Raw genomic sequence first — 16,889 nt, 5'->3', positions numbered from 1 at the left:
ATACCAAGTTTGACTCATCTCTTTATCAAAAATTGCTTCACATTACACTCTTTACTTGATTGCATTGACTCTTATATTGAATCTTAAAGTGGTCTAGCTGAGTTACAAAATTTTTATATACAATCAACATATGTGACCCATTTATAATGGTCATTTTGTGAATTAAATATTAAGTCTTTATTGGTTGATCAGTAGTTTAGAATAGTTGAATAAATTAATTTAGAGGAACTACCAATTCAAATTCTCATTGTGTAATAATTAATCAAGCATAACAAGTCATACTTGGCCTATCTAATTCATGCCTTGTTCTGTTTACCATGATAACTAGCATTTCTATTGTTTTGCAAGCTAGAATAACATCTGCATTGCACCATAGAAAATTGATTACTCTACCTCTGTCTCATATTTTCTTTTGAATGTTCTCGAATGTCTATTGTTATTTAATGAGTTGCATAGGCTTTTTTTAATTCTATTTGTCATATGTTTCTGCAATTATGATTATTTGAACTTAATTTGGTAAGGATAGGGCCCGTTTCAGTACAGTCGATATCAGAGCAAATATTTCTTTTGATTTGTTTTCATTCTCTGTTGAATTTTTATTTTTTTTGGAGGGTTTAAACTTGTGAGGCAACCTAGCGAGACACAAAACCTATGTTCTCTATTGAATTATAAAGCACTATCCATCCTTAAATTTGATGGTAATGAGTGCAACTACTGGTGCATCAAATTGATATCAATTTTTTATAGGAAAATATTTATGAGGGATTGTTGAATTAAGATATGCAGAGGTAGTTGATTACGATGCTTTCACAGCCAATGATAACATAGCAAGAGGAGGCTAAGAAGGAGAATGTTCAGGCCTTGTTTTACACTCAAATATCTCTTATCAAGAGCTTATTTCTAAATGTATAGATGCAAGATTTGTACAATTTTCCACTGAATCCTTTTGTTCTTGCCACCTATCATATCACATTTGCTGCGGGAATATTTTTAGGTTATTATGGCCTCAACCTTCTTTGGCCTAGCAGTTGATGTTGGTGTTGGAGCTACTATTGTTGGTGAGAATGGCTCCATTGAACAAATGTTTGCGCAAATTCATTCCCAAGATGTTCCACAAGGTAATCCCTCTCTTGATATTGTTCTCAATGCTAAAGATTTTGATAATGTTTGTGCTTGGCTTGAGCAACAAACATTGATACAATAGTACATTTGAGGTCATTTTTTGACCAAAATTTTTGACCATCAATTAATAAGGTTTTGATTGGTCGGATTGTAGAAGGAAAAATTTCTTGTTTTTAAAAATCTAAGCTCGTGTTGGTCGAAATTTTGACCAACACGGGCTTAACTTTAACATGCAAAATTGTTTTCAATTTCATTGACGTTGAGCGGGCGAAGTAGCTAGAGCTATAGAACCTTGAGTCGACCCATGCCAGTACTGCTTGCTTTCCCGCCACTGGCTCCTCATCTAGAACACTAGACTCCATCTCTCGCATTCGGCTCTGAATCTAGCACTTTCTACACTTAAACTAGTATTTACCTCATACATTTTTTATGTTTTCATATGTTTGGTTGCTTATTTCGTTTCTTCTAGTGGTTTGAGTTGTCTCACGCTTAGGCGCTTACACTAGATATGGCATGCTCTTCTTTCATGAGGTTTATTGAAAACCTAAAGCCTTCCACTAGTAATGTCATTGGTGTAATGTCATTAGATTGAATTACGTTGCACATTTTACTATCAGAAAATGCCATTTGCATCCCCTACTCTTGTCAATCTCGCACCATACTGCCCATTTATAGAGGGCTAGTTGAAGGAGATGCTTCACATTTTTCTTTCAACACACGAACCCCCTAAAGATTACTCTGCAGATGTCCAATGCTTGCAGAACTACATTGAACAGAACACCTTTTTTACAAGGCAAAAATGTCCTCCCATTTCCTCACTCATAGGAAATTTGACTTTGGTGTGTATCCTAGTCATAGGTTGTTGAGTGTTCTACCTTGCCAAAATTTGGTCTTGTTTTTGGGCTTCTTCCTCTTGGATCTAAGACACCTTTGGGGCATATCTTTGAAAGGGTTTTTGAAAGGTTAGCAATTTTTGTGTCAGAAATGTGTAGAAGGAAGTTCCCTTAGAGCTTATCTTTTGATGCCCTGATTTGGCCTGTCATGATCCTTGCCTTGGTGTTTGAAGTACTCCCCCCCCTAAGTGCATTGTCCAAAATTGTAGTTGAAAAGAGGGTTTCCCCTGAAACCCTCTTTAACATTGGCCCAATAACAAGTCGCACATCAAAAGTACCCTTGTTAGTTTTGGTTTGACACCCTTTATTCAAAACTAGACATTAGATCATTAGGTTCTAGGATCTCATTCTACCACTAACTCTTTTTCTCATAGTTGGTATTAAAGAAATGATTTTTGCATACCCAAGCCCTTGTTATAATGTTCATCAAGTGATTATCTTTTGGGGGAATATTTTCCTCTTTAATCCTACTCCAACATCAATTACCTAAGAACATATTATGGATTTCAATATCCAAGCTTCAAGTTTCCTTAATCCTTGTTAAGTAACTTGTGAATGAGTAATTAGAAACTCTGAGGCTTAGACACAACTAATAATCCAATTTGGGTTTTACTGAGATTGTGTTGGTTTTGTATACTAATAAAATATTATCTTGTAGGAAAAGATAGAGTCAAGAGCATAGCTTCCTCATCATCCACACCAGCGAAAACCTGACACAAGTATCATCAAACCCATGGGAAAGAAGAGAAAAGTTGATGAAAGAGTTTGAAAATGTAGTGCTAACAATGAAATATATGAAGGATGATGTGCTCCAAGTGTTGAAGATAGAGAACTTGGTTCGGTTTCTAATGGACATAGACATCAAAGAATGCAACTTAAGAGGAAATCAAGGAAGATCGATACAAAGGAAATGTTTCTCAATAGGAATACAATACCAACCTTCTTAGTCTAGGATAGTTTATAAATGCTTCTTTCCTACATCCATTCACTGTCCAAAAATCAGCAACACCTTGGACAATAATTACTCACCAGCTACATGATTTTGTTCCCTACCAAACAATACTATCATTGTTTCCTTTGATTCTATCAACACAACCATAGTCTTTCAAACTCCTAGAAGAAAGTACATGACTTTGAACAATAAGATATTTACCCTTAGCGAGTATCAATCCATGGAGCATGAATGCAAGCGATAAGTGAACACATAGTGGATAATCCTCCTCACCCACTATCTCTAGGAAAAAAGTCATATTACCCATCCAAGGGATCATCATTATTTTATGTCGCATATTTATGGAATTAAATGTGAAATAATATTCCCCAAGGATGTATTATCTAATCTCAACATTATTGAATCTACTACCTTTTTTGACTAGGCACAAATGATCTTTGAAAATATTGGTTGACAACTAAAAGAGTTGTAGCAAACTCACAATTTTTATATGACATCTTAAGTAGTTCGGATGATACATTTGTGTTGACAATATGAAGCATTAGAGACTAAAGACCACATGGGGGCTCCATTTTGAAATATGTTTTGCAATATTTTGCAAGGCTAATGGTACATTCCTATACAACACAATGATATGCCTACAAGGGGACCCCATATTTTAATTGTCCAAGAAGGATAAAACCTTTATCAAGCCATGGGGGATGTGGTTCATAAAGAGTTGGTGACACACCTATATCCATGTGTATGGGTTCTAATGACATCCCTATCTACTACCTCAACATTATAGTGATCAAATCATCATGCTCAAGTTCTACAAGTAAATCTTGGATGTACATAATGTATTTTATATAGAAAATGTAAAAGTTGTGGGGTTCTCATTATAATGTAGAGGATACAAGTGCACTTTGGTAGCTGCTAAAGATGTAAGTGCCAAATTGGAAATCCTTAAACTGAGAAAGTTCTACTTGTTGAGGCCCAATTTTGACACCAAGAGGTAAGTTAAACAAGACATTTACCACTAGCTATGGTGGTCACCTCCCTTACCTTGAGGATTTATAAGCAGATTGTCAAGATGACTTTGATGCATTCTTATGGAGGCATTGCCAAATTAGAATAGAAAACATGAAGTTGTTTAGGTTGAGGACTTTCTCAAAGAAATACATTGACGACACATTGATCTTGGATTCACACTTCAATAAAAAGAAAATGGGAAGTATTCTTCTAGAGCCTTTTGATTGGAACACCCCAAATGTTTATGACATTAAAGGGATCAACAAGCCAATGATTGATAATAGCTTATAATGCTCAACTAGTGGCAACACCATTCAGCATGTCAACAGATTTAAACTTTGGCAACTATTTCTAATTTCTTATTTCTCCTTATTTTAGAAAGTGGTGATCTACACATATAGCAAGATATATAATCAGTAGCTTCAGCACTGACTTGAAACAATAGTTTCGTTTGACTAAGCAACTTTTAGATTGCTTGATGGTTGCCTCCTTTTAGCACCATCCTTAATAGAGTATCCACAGTTGTAAGCAATTTTAGACAAAGTGACATCCACCAATATCACCAAAACCATCGGCTCTAATACCATGCTGGAAAATAAGGCACAAAGGAGAAACTATGTAAAAGAGCTCTGAGATTGCATTACTAATTCATCCAATATATATAAATACATAATAAATGTGAAGTGTACTATTGGTTAAAGTTTGATGCAGCATTCATGGTGGATGGTAAAGTGAATGGCTGTGTAGTTGACTAAATTGGGTGTTGAGCAACTATTTACCGACCATTTTGTCAATATCAGATGATTAACTTACACTGTCAAACATGGAGGATATGATAGTTGGGATGACCCAAATACTCAAAAGTCTTGTTGCGCTTCATAATATGCAAGCACTAGTATTGTTTTTTTTTACCTTGTTTGCATGTCACCTTCTAGTACTGAAAACTAGGAGCTACAAGGTGGCTAGTTTTACTGTGTTGACAACATTTTCAATAGTGTGGAAGATACACAGTTCAGTATTGCAGGAAAGTTCTATATTGTTTGAATGGTGGATATGATTTAATTTCTTACCAAATCATCAAAGGTCAAAGTGTAAAGTTTATATAGAGGTAGAGAAGTCACGACATTGCCAGAAGAGACGCTGGTCAAAGAAGTAAGAAATCCAGGTAATTATTGTTTATTAGTTACTGAGAACTATTGCCAAAGCTCTGTTGCTAGAATTATGGGTTTGTTGAGTCTACAAATAATGGAGGAGGCTCATCAAACCATTGGTACATAGTATCTAGTACAGATGGTAAGGAGATGAACATAGAAATCATCTTTGAAGATCAATTTAACAATCTAATAGAGTCATCAATTAATCTTCCAAATCAATGTTGACATTATCATCAGCTACAACATAGTAAAACATTGTCCATTCAGTAGGAATTTAGGGTAGAATACTACAGAGATATCAATACCATACATTCTATAGGGGCCAAAGAATACAAAATGATAGTCATGGGGCATTTATTAGAATAGAGAGTTGAGTATTATGAACTCAGAGCATTATTTATAGATAACAAATAGTTACAAGAAGAATCATTATATGATTCTTTAACAAAGAAAACCTATACTTGAAAAAAAAAGGGTAATAATATCTACTCACAGTGGAAACACCAATTGTGGATTACCTATATTTTAGAAAAAATGATTTAATCAAACGAGGTGATTTAAAGAGGATAAATATAAGGATATTAATTATATCAAGAGAAGCATATAGAGAAGTGAATCCCAAATAGCATATAGTTGGGATAGGAAACATTATAGGATTATACTACCATGTACACTGACAAACCATATGTTGAATATAGAATTATAATGTCAAGTCAAGGAAGTGAATGTAAGGAGTTTAAGACCATATTGTATCTTACAATTGAGAAATTTATCAATGTCATCTTGTATACTCAATATCAAGAATCAAATTTCATAGCAAGAATAGTGAAGTCTTTGAACAATAACATTGTTGGTTAATAATTAAGGTCAAAGGTTGAGTTATATAAATACTTAAAAGATATTATTTTGTAAGTGAAGTCATTGACTAGAAAGGAGTATTTTATAATTAATCTGAAGGAGTATTTTATTGCAATTCCACCTCATCCGCATAGTATAAAGATTAAAATTTAGAGGTGAAATATTACTCACAATAAAAAGCTATCTAGTAGTCCCACCCAAATCTATTGGAGAACACCAATAAAAAAGGTGAGGTCACATGCATATGGTGAAACCATCATGAGTAGTACATAGAACAAGGTTATGAGTGTAAGTCCAACTCTACCAACCCATGGAAACAAAATCCTAATCAACATCCATCTTGAATGAGTAATCCATGATAACATTTATATTAAAAAATATGACTCCAAGGAGGCAAGGCCCCATCATGTCAGGTTTAAGATATCCTTATCTATAAAGTTTAAATATCACAATCACCAATATTGGCAACACCCTGCTCCTACCTTATGAGGTTTTAGGTAGTCTTGGGAACAAGATTGATTGCCCTCCAACAATTCAAACTGATAAACAATAGACCAACAACAACCATAGAATCTACTAGTGAATTCCCCTTCTTATAGGCATGTTTTACTATCTCCGTATCAAAATTATAAAGAAGGTTAAGGATGTCATTGAGTATAGTATTCATATTTCACCCTACCCTAGAACAACCTTTAACCACATCAATAATGATTTTAGAGTCCTCCTCAATTTCCAATTTTGTGCATCCCAACTCAAGGGAAAATTTCAACCCTCACAAGAGGGCCACACCCTCCACTTTATTGACATTATGGTCCCTGAAAGGACCGACATACACATCTAGAAGGAAACTCCTACCATTGTAGATTAATCCTCCCACAACCTCTTTACCACTACTCACCTCACCTTCAAAGTTAAGTTTGTCCCGCAAGAGGTTCATGGGATCCATTTAGTTGCCTTTCTAGTGAGGATTTTATTTCTTCAAGCTATGGTGGATGTTATTTTTGGTAATGGTTGGTTCAATCCAGCTCTTGCAGCAATGGAATTGAGCCAAATGGAATTGAAATTAGCTCATTTTTGGTTGTGTGCTTTTGGAATGTTTCAATTTTATGGTCAATCAATCTTTTGGAAACCCTATAAGCTATAGGTGATATAGCCCGTTCCTTCTGGAAAATGGCCAACAAGTCTAATAGAAGCTTATCATTGTCATTTAAGATTAAGGACATAATGATTTGCATACAAACTCTCACCTTGTCTGAATGATGCTTTTTAATTTTTTTCAAGAAGCACTGAAACATTTTAAGAATACTTTTTGCACTCTTGAGTTTCAACATAATTATAAAGGATCTATTTCTTGCCATAGTTTCTAAAATCTTAGCTTAGCCCTCTCACCAAAATTTAGGGCTTCAGTATCATGTAACCCATAAGGGCACTGCACTTTCACTTGTAGAGCCTTAGTATGTCATCAATATAGGGGGCTACATGAGCTTTTATTCTTACAATCTCATTGTAACAAGAAGCAACTACAAGTCTTACTTCACACTAGTGTTCCAAAAACTTGTACAAAACCTAAGAGAGAGCATTGAGGGCCGCAAAGCCTAATTCAAAAGCTTCCAATCTGACTGGCCCACTTTCAAAAAATATGAATCTAATTCCTCCAACTTGGAGAGAACACCATCAGGAAATTTCAAACTCCAATTGTAGTCCCATTACATAGACTTAATTTCCTATTTCTTTTACTTTTTGCAAGTCTCCTAGTTGTTCACCATTGAATGTATCATTGAATGCTTTGAGTAAAAAATCACTTTTGTGATCTGCCATTGTCTTCATTTTTTTTGCTAAATTGAAAGATGCTACCCCTATTCTCCTAAATTTTAACAAACCATTTTCACTCCATCAACAACTAGGACATTTTCTTGAACAATTGGCAGTGCTTTTTCAAAGAAGACTTCACAATCAGCTAATACCTGATTTTAGTAAGTATTAAAACATATGAAAAATCATTTTTTTCACAATCAATTGTGGAACCTTCCTTAGTATGTCATCATTATAGGGGAGCTACAGTAGTTGTTATTCTTATGATCTTGTTGTAACAAGAAGCAATTGCAAGTCTTACTTCTTCACACGAATGTTCCAAATACCTGTACCAAACCAAAGCACGAATGTTACAAAAGCCTGTAACAAACCAAAGAAATCAATGAGGGCTACAAGGCTCAATTTAGAAGCTTGCAATCTGGCTGGTCCACTTTGGACAAATATGAATCCAATTCCTCCGGGTTGCAGAGAAAACCATTGGGAAATTTCATGGACTCCAGTTGTAGTACCCTTATATAGAGTAAGTTTTTCTATTTATTTTTCATTTTGCAAGTCCCTTAGCTGTTCAGCGTTGAATGTACCATTGAATGCTTCGGAGAAAAATTCACTTTTCTGATCTGCCATTGTCCTCATTTTATTTTTCCCAAACTGAAAGATGCAACCCCTTTTCTGTTCAAAATTCTAACAAACTTTTATCAACACATTAACAACCAGGCCATTTCTGTGAATAATATTTGTTGTGCTTGCAATCAATTAATTATTGGCAATTAGAAAAGAATATGGCTTCTTGCATCCTAATCGTATATCATTGGTGGTATCATTACAATCTCATGACACTTGGGCCTTGGTAAAAAAAATGAATCTTTTTGAATTCAATGATTAAATTGGACATTTAGATTGTGATTGCATAAATCAGATTTAAAGGTGCGTTTTCTATTACAACTTTCATCTTGCAGGTGTTTTTGTCAATGTATTCAGAATTCTAGGTGATTTAGTGAAGCCATATAGTCAGAGTTGTAGATAGTCTCATAGTTTGTATTTTAATTGATGTTTATTTAAGGTTGTTGTTGTTGATCAATTTTACATCATATTTTTAATGGTTTTCATTTGTCCTTGTGCCTGTCACATTGATGTAATTTCAGTTTTGCTTTGCTATCATCATTCAAGTGGTCTGGTTTGAGGAAAAAACTTTATTCTTTTCAAAGTTTTGATGTTTGAAGAATTTTTGAATTGCATTGTATGTGCAAGTGCCTTTGCTGATTTATTATCAGTTTAATATATCGAGAGGTCACTTCTATTTGCATCATCAAATGTATAGATTCATTTATTTCTTTAAATGTCATCATATAAACATCTCTAGATGGCTTTGAACTAACATTTTCAATTAGCATGCACTCCAATGCTTTCTGAACAGTTGGTTTGTGTTCATTATTGAGGGACTTTGACTTTTCCATATGGGCTTGCCAAGGCTTTTTCCATTGGACCCCATAAGAGAGTAATCAATCCCCACAAGGTTTACTGCCCCTAGGTCCCTGATTTGACATTGTAGAAAAACAAAATAATTTATGGAAAAACCATGTCAACCAATCATATGCAATATGATGGACCCACAATATTTTTAACACTTGATTTTATGGTTATCCCAAGTGAATAATTTTTTTCTCCAAGAAATTTAGTTTTTCTAAAGGAAGAATTCACCATGATAATAAATGCACTTACCTACTATTTTCCAAGATTTGCAAGAATTTTGTACGAATTTGTATTGAAATATGCAAATATTCATCAAAAAATAATTTGTTTTAAAAAATAAAATAAAATATTCACCAAGAAAATTAATGCAATTTGCAAAGATTTGCAAGCTTTTATAAAAGAAAGTTGGGGGCCTCTTTTTGACACTGTCACAAATCTCTAGTTAGTTTGATAATTTACATTTGGAGAGTTCGAATCTCCAAAGTTCATACATGAACTTAAAAATTGTCGCCAAAAAGATCATATACATACTTCTTCATGCTCAATATAACCCGTCTGCCTCACATCATAAAGTTTAAAAGCAACTGCATGTGAAATCCCAGAGAAAATTGTCTTGTCAATTTTATAAACATAAGTTGCTTTTTCATTTTTGAAATGGTGTAACATATGAAAGTATGGAGTAAGGGATGAATGACATAGAAAAGGAGACATCTTTCTGTACTTACAGTTAATCTTGACCTCTTGGGATGCATCTGGATGGAAAATGCTGAGACCATTAGCAAATTCTCCAAATTCAATGACTCCGTTGTGATTTTTATCAAATAGATTAAAGATCTATTCAGTAATGTCATAAACATTCCTCAAATGAGCACTACCCATGAAGCAATTGAAGCAGCAACCAGAATGGTTACAATATAATTTTGTCAAATAAAACAATATTGTTAGCTGACTGCAACTACATATGCACAGAATAATACATGGGATAAATAATAGCCATATTCTAGTATTTAACACATCATCTATTCTTAGTTAAACTCGGATCTCATAGAGTTGAATTGATAAACAGAACACACCATGAATTTCCTCAAACTATTATGAATGTCAAATCATTTTAGAGGTGCAATGGAAATATGCAATTAGTCATTATTGTCTAATATCAGACTGTAGATATAGACAACCTATGCTCAAATAGAGCTGCACTAAGGAGCACCATAATAACTTAAGAATAGACGTCAAGCCTCAGATGCCACAATTATTGAGAGAAGGGATTGGTTAACAAAAGAGAAGAGAAGTGCCAATGTAAAAATATTGAATGGGGTCATATCTATGCATCACACTTTATTGTTCTAAATCAGTAGACAAAAAGTATCCACCTAAATTTTTCAAAACTGGTAGATATTGAAGAGTCCGAACTATATAAATCTAAAATGATCTCTAGTGTTATTCCTTAAGTTCATAAGAAAGTGCTTGATCATGTCCAAATCAACAAACAATAAAGGGTACTTGTAATGATCTTTTCTGGAATTGACACAATATTTTAGATTTTCTGCCTGAAGGAATTTCAACAAATAGTTGATGTGCAACCCAAATATCAATTATTGTTGACACTGTAACCTTACTGTGCTGACTACTAACAGACTTTCAAGAAATACTCGGATCTCAATGTCAAGGAAAATAACTAAAAACCACTATAATATTCTCCACCTAAATAAATCAGATATTGAGTACTTCAACTGGTGGAAATTTTATCAAATAGTTGTCTTGCAAACAAAAAGCTTAAGCAAAGCCACTAAGGTCATGCCACTGCAACACTCTCCTTATACTTCATTACAAAAATGGTTTCATTAATCAAGTATTTTAACAAACAGATGATATGCACCTGACTGTTGTAAGTTAAAGGCAATATTGTAGTACAGATTTAACTGGAGTTTCACAGCATAGAATGGCCACTCAATAATGGATTTTAGTTATATTTAAACTCACTTTACTGTTGCAAATGAATACAATGATTGCAATACAAACAAGCTAAGGAATACTATCAAACATTACATATATACTAGCCAAGGAATGACTACAGTTTAGGAGATTGAAAATACATATGTCCCTGTTGTATGCTTCTTTAAGTGTGTTCATGGACATTTAATTTTGATCACTAATTTTTCTATCATGTCTCACTATTTTTTCAAAAGTGTCTGAATTGTGCCTTCTAAAATCTCCCAAAACATGGAGTAGATGTCATTGTATGTTGGGCACTTCATGATAAATGCCACTCTATCTCTACCGCTCCTATGTTGCAAAATATTGTCTCCTTTCATTCTTCCCTAGGTACCTACCTATTTCACTCCTCAAATTATGAGAACTTGTCCTAAGCTGCATTATGGGCACTTTAGCTCTCCATTCAGTATTTGCTCCTTAATATATGCTTTCTATTTGTGATCTTCGAGGATTTGAATTCTTTGATATAATTGTCTTTTTTGTGCCCATTTTTTTTGACCATACGATACTTCTGAATTTTCCTTCATGGACTTCTTTATTCTATCATTGTTATTGGGATTTTTTTTGCACATAAACTTTCCATTTTTTGTTCTTTTGGCATTTTGCTTCATCCACAATCTCTTCCTCCTTTCATGTCTCTCCTCTGTGAAATGTAGGCCAACGATTGTTTTTACAAATTCATTTTTTTTAACATCATAAACCTCTTTTGGGAGGTGATGATGGATAGGGGTACAAGAGGAGGGCTCAAGATATATGTAACTCTCCCTTATAGATATACAGCTACAGCCTACCCAGATTTTAATATAACTAGATGGATTTGTGGGTTCAATTAGGTAATTAGATGTTGCATAATCTGTTGGCCTACCTAGATTTGATTGTTTTGTCAAGGTCATCACCACCAATATGTAGAAGTGTTGAATCTTCAGGTTGTTGTATAACTGTTCATGGGGAATACCAATTTATGTTGTCGTCTACAGTCAATGAATTAAAGTTATAATTTAGACTATCAAAGCATCACTGTCCCATACCCTTTTGGCTAGACTATCATACCACTAGAATGACCCCTTTTTTATGTTTGTGTTATACCTTATAGCAATGGGTTGTTCTAAATTGCTGATGTTTGTAGGTGTTCAAACCTGTAATGAATTTTAATGATGTAGTTTGCATTATTTGCAATGAGTGAAATTAGTTGTGATTAAATTAGTAATATATTTAAAATCAAGAGATGTTCAACATGTTTTTTGTTATCTATGTGTAACTGATAGTGCAATTTGTGATCTATTTTGATGTTATTGTTAATGTTGACTTCCAGTGGAAGTGTTTGATTTTAATTCATAAAAGTATAATCATAGATGTCTAGCTGATGTAGGAAACGATTTAGGTTCAATGTTTATAACAATTTTGGAAACTCTTTTTTGGATTGTTTTAAAAAATTGTATCCTATTGTTCTAATAATATGCAATGCTTGCAAGAATGTCATCCATGGTAGTGATGCAGTGGAAAGTGCAAAGAAAGAAATTGCCCTATGGTTTCCAGAGGGTGTGTCTGACTGGTAGAGCAGTCTGCATCCTTGGATTTATGAGTCTTGAGATTTGTGATCCATTTTAATGTTTATATTTGAGAATTTTTTAGGATGTTACTGAGGTACTTATTTCATCTCATATCCCAAGAGTAAAATTCTCTTAGTATTTTTGCTGGAGTCTACTTATTCTGTTATGGTAATTATGAAGTACATGGTTCTAAATTTTTTAGTTAGGGACTTATCTATTGATACTTGAAGTTGTATGTTCACAAGTATATCATCAATTATAATACATGGTTTTAGCAATAATAGATTAATGAATGGTCGTCTGGCATATGGTGTTGGTGTTTATCTTGCTCCTGAAGATTGCTCCTACCTGAGGTATGAAAGATTATTTTCAAAGATGATGTCTTGGTGAGAATTTTTTTAAATGTTTGGATTCTAGAATATTCTTTCCTTTAATATGCATATTCTTTAGTTAAGAAGGAATGTTTGACTTACTATTATTGCTTATTCTTTATAGTGTTCCATTTTCAAACCTGGACATTAATGAGGAACAGTATGTTGTGTTGTGCCGAGTTATTTTGGGGAATGTTCAGGAAGTTCCTCTTGGTTCTCTTTAGTTTCATCTGAGTTGTTAAAATTTTGATTCTAGCATTAACGATATCACCATTCCAAAGCATTACATTATTTGGAGCACTCACATGAATACACACATTCTTCCAGAATATGTTGTCAGTTTTAAGCCTCCTCACCAGTCTCAAGGGGAATAAAAGCTCCATATTCCTCATTTTCAAGAGGTTCCTTCTCATTTTGAAAGTTAAATTCAAAGGAGAAATTCCTTTGATTCTTGTTTCTATTTTTGATCTAGTGAAACCGGTTCAATGCCTAAGAATCAATGAAATTGCCTTGTTCTCATCTCCTCACTCTCTTTGTGTTGTTTAATTATTTTTACCTTCACATATGAATGAGTTGATTGCTATTCTAGATATGTATGTTGTCTATAAACTATTTGCAGGAAATTCCTGTGGTTTTCTCTTTCTCTTGGTATTTGTAGATTCTTTACATAATTGGTGTTATCCATGAACATTTCTTGACATTCTACTTGGACATGGATATTGATGGTAGAGACAACTCCTTTGTTCAGGTGAAGATAGTGAAGCATAGGGTGAAGGATGGATCAACTCCAAGGAAAAGTTTCTGGACAGCAAAGATACACATTGCCAAAATAGAGAAGGATGCTCAAATTAAGTTGAACCTCTATCATCCATCCAAGTTTCATATGATCAATCCATTGAGGAAGACAAAGATAGGAAATCGAATAGGATACAAAATTGTCCCTGGGGGCACAGCCGCAAGCTTTCTTGATCACAATGATCCTCCTCAACTCTGAGGTTCCTTCACTAACAACTAGGTCTATACCAGACTTTGAATTTCATTTTTCTTTTAAATGTTGGTTAAATTTTTCAGTAATCAGTGATGCTAGCATGGCACCCTTCCCTTGCATGAAAGGTTTTTGACCTAAGCTATGAATCAGTGAGGTCACAAACAAGGGACCTCATCCCTAATTATCAATATCGATGCTCAAACCTATGAGCACATTAGAGCATTGAAGGTGACCAGTGATGTTGGCATGCCACTCTTCCAATACATGAAATAGGAAATGCTTTTGACCTAGATCTATAAATCAGTGAGGCCACAAACAATGAACCTCATTCTCAATTATCAATATTGATGCTCAAACCTACTAGCACATTAGATTGTTAAAGGTACAAAACTACGATCACAATGAGCCAACAAGAGTTTGAGCCTTTATGGTCACAACAATATCACCATCATAAAACCAAAACACTATGGGATGAACCCAATTAGACTTTGAATTTCATCTCTTATATTGGTTTTTGAAATTAATGTTGGTATATGTGGCCAAAACCAAATTGTGCACTATAGTTGGCCATGCCTATTTTTGTCTATTGTTTATGTTGAAGTTTATTTAGAATCAAAACTAAACATTAAGTCTGAATCTACCTTGCTTGATGGCACTGAACACTTTTTCATGTATTAGATATGGATAACTCCATACAACTGTAGTAAGGAGTGGGCTGGTGGGCTGTATTCTTATCAAAGCCAAGGTGATGATACTATGGCTGCGTGGTCTGACAGGTAAGTTTGAATACCATGGAATTCATACATTTACATCAAGTTTTCATGGACACAAACAAATTAATGTATTTCTATAGATTGAATTGCATTGAATTAGTTTCTATAAGTTGAACTTACTCAAATCTCAAATGTAAGAATCACTTTCCCCAAATTTCTATTAAGTTTTAATAACCAAACTTATTAGACTCAATTTATAAAAGGGACCCACTCTTTATGATTTTGTGTTTCAGGGATCACCCAATTGAGAAAAAGGACATTGTACTCTATTACACAATGGGCTTCCATCATCTCCCTTGCCAAGAAGACTACCTAATCATGCCAATAGTCTCTTCTACTTTTGAACTGAAGCCAACAAACTTCTTTGAAAGAAATCCTATTATAAGGACTACACCCATGTTTGACAAGGACCTTTCAACATGTTCAATGTGAGCTCCACGAACATTTTCACCTTTTCATCATGCACTAAAAGAAGTATAGGAGCCAAATTTAAGGTCATGTCTATTAAATCCACAACTTTATCGTATGATAAAAAATGACCATTTTTATATTGTGGATAAAAATGTTATACAAATGGTCGAAGGTACTATTTTAATGACAAATTTGATGACATAAGCACTTAAATGGACCTTCCAATATGTGTAATGTCAGCCTCATGAACATTTTCACCTTTCCACCTGCTTTGAAAGTTGTAGAGTAGTCAAATTTTAATTCAAGTCTGTTAATGTATAATTAGTTAAATCCACAAATTTATCTTATAGTGAAAAAAAATAAAATTCTCAAATTCTCAATCAAGGTGGTATAGGCATTATAAAGAAATAAGGACATTGCTTTTGATTTTACAAATAAAGTTCTTAGAGACATAGTTTTCAATAAGGACATTGCATCTGATTTGACAAATAAAGGTCTTACAAAATTATTTTTCAGAAAAAATAAATACTTTATGTAATAAATCAATGTTAGATGGTTCAAAAATATTATATAATCTCCAATCTATAATTCAAACTTTTGTAAGAGATAAAGAAATTGTGATCAATTAATAAATGTTTCATTGTTGGTGTGAATTAAAACATACATAAACTCCATGTTGGACTACCAATGTAAACAAATCATGATCAATTAACAAATGTTTCATTGTTAATGTGTACTAGCTTACTCAAACTCCATGTTGGAACGAATTATCAATCCAATTCTCCCAGGCAAGCTTGCATTGCTCTACTCAAAGTCCCTTTTTGGCATAGTTGAGTGTGTATCCCTCTCCTTCCTTGGCCTAGTGATCTCTTGAGGAGTTATTTCATTACTTCAATTTTTTTTGCCCTTGACTGTAGTTTTTTCCTATTTACTAAATCTATTTGTACTTATTGCTAATATAAATGTTTTGTGTTTTGTTTGTCTAGATCTCTACTTTAGCAGTGATTTGCTTTAGCAGGAGTAGTTTTGGGTGGAGCTTTGTATGCTCTTGGTGGCTTTGATGGCCGACAATACTTGAAGTAAGTTCACATTTCCATTTTTTAAGTTGCGTGTATGTGCATCCAAATAAGGTGATTTTGTAATCAATTTATGTATCTTTGATGTGTCAGTGTTATTATATTCAATCTAGCTTTTTACTTCAGCTGTTAAATTGGAGGGAAACAATAATAAATTGTACATAATAAATGAAAGACTATTGGGCTTCACATATACACCCCACAGGAAGTATGTTTGTGTTTCATAGCAGACCGGTAGTGCAGTGAAAATGTGGGGTACTTGTTGAGGTGCAAATCTTTAGTTATTTAGCCAATTAAAGTCATTTATCTCAACATATGGCTACTGAAGTTGTTCATCTGGACAACATGATGAAGATGAGTGGTTAGTATGTTCTTCAAGTTCCTTTCTAAATTTTTTACTATGAATTTTTTCCAGTTGCAATACAGTAGTTTTACAAACATATTTCCATGGAT

General features: G+C 33.8%; 1 pseudogene; it reads left to right on the top strand.

The window, feature by feature from the left end:
- Positions 1-1,000: 1,000 nt before the first annotated feature.
- Positions 1,001-15,381, top strand: LOC149578453 (amine oxidase [copper-containing] gamma 1-like; annotated as a pseudogene).
- Positions 15,382-16,889: the final 1,508 nt, after the last annotated feature.

Source organism: Cupressus sempervirens, chromosome 1 (assembly GCF_028749045.1).
Source record: "Cupressus sempervirens isolate cs-2001-9-10 chromosome 1, ASM2874904v1, whole genome shotgun sequence".
Lineage (NCBI taxonomy): Eukaryota > Viridiplantae > Streptophyta > Pinopsida > Cupressales > Cupressaceae > Cupressus > Cupressus sempervirens.
This window is presented reverse-complemented; position numbering and strand designations above follow the sequence as displayed.